Source organism: Nannospalax galili, unplaced genomic scaffold (genome assembly GCF_000622305.1).
Source record: "Nannospalax galili isolate Female #2095 unplaced genomic scaffold, S.galili_v1.0 C48230757, whole genome shotgun sequence".
Taxonomy (NCBI): domain Eukaryota; kingdom Metazoa; phylum Chordata; class Mammalia; order Rodentia; family Spalacidae; genus Nannospalax; species Nannospalax galili.
This window is the reverse complement of record NW_008463854.1, coordinates 1-817: the sequence shown is the minus strand read 5'-3', so window position 1 is coordinate 817 and position 817 is coordinate 1. Positions and strand designations below refer to the sequence as shown.

At 49.0% G+C, this 817-nt stretch overlaps 1 pseudogene; it reads right to left on the bottom strand.

Annotated features, from left to right (window-relative positions):
* Nucleotides 1-44: 44 nt before the first annotated feature.
* Nucleotides 45-635, bottom strand: LOC103728265 (annotated as a pseudogene).
* Nucleotides 636-817: the final 182 nt, after the last annotated feature.

Sequence of the window (817 nt, the reverse complement as noted above, 5' to 3'; positions counted from 1 at the left end):
ATCCTCTTCAGATTCTTTGTTTTCTTCTCCTTCTTAGCATTTACCTCCTTCCTCCTCTTCTGCATCTTCACATTCATCCTTGGCAGCTCCCCCCCTCCCCGCTCAGCTCCCTCCTCCTACTCCCCTCCTCTTCCTCCTCCTTGTCTTCTGCCCCACCTTCAGAGGAGAGCTCATCCTTGGCCTCCTCAGTTTTGGCAGCCTCGATGGTCTCCTCCACGTCGATCTCCTCTTCTAGGACATGACTGATGTAGTATGTAGGGAAGGAGCCGGCAGACATCAGATAGGAGCTGCTCTGAAGGTCACCGTAGGCAGATCTGCAGAAGACCTGGGAACTGTGAGCGTAGTCACAAGTTATACTGTCCACGCTGGTGAAACTGAGCCTGGTCTTACCTTCCAAGAGTTTCCTGTAAGCTGCGATCTCAATATCCAAGGCCATCTTCACACTGAGATCTTGGTATTCCTTTAGCTACCTGGCCATTTCTCTCTTTGTGCTTCTCATTTCGTTCTCTAATTTGTTGATTGTGTCCTGCAATGCACTGATGTCCGGATTCTGTTTGTCTCCCAGTACCCGCAGCTGCCTGTCTAGTGCTTTGTACACCCCCCACCCCTGACCCCCACCCCAGGCATGCTTCGATCTTCAGGGAGGTTTGAGTTATTAAATGAAAATTTCAGAACAATCCCTGGGCAATTTCCTGTGAGTTACTGGATAAGAAGACCTCGGTGCTCTCCAAAACAATAGAGGGTATTGTCTTTACCCTTTTTTACTCACCCAAACATCATAGTAAGACTCTATTGTGGAAGAAAACACAGGGTTTGG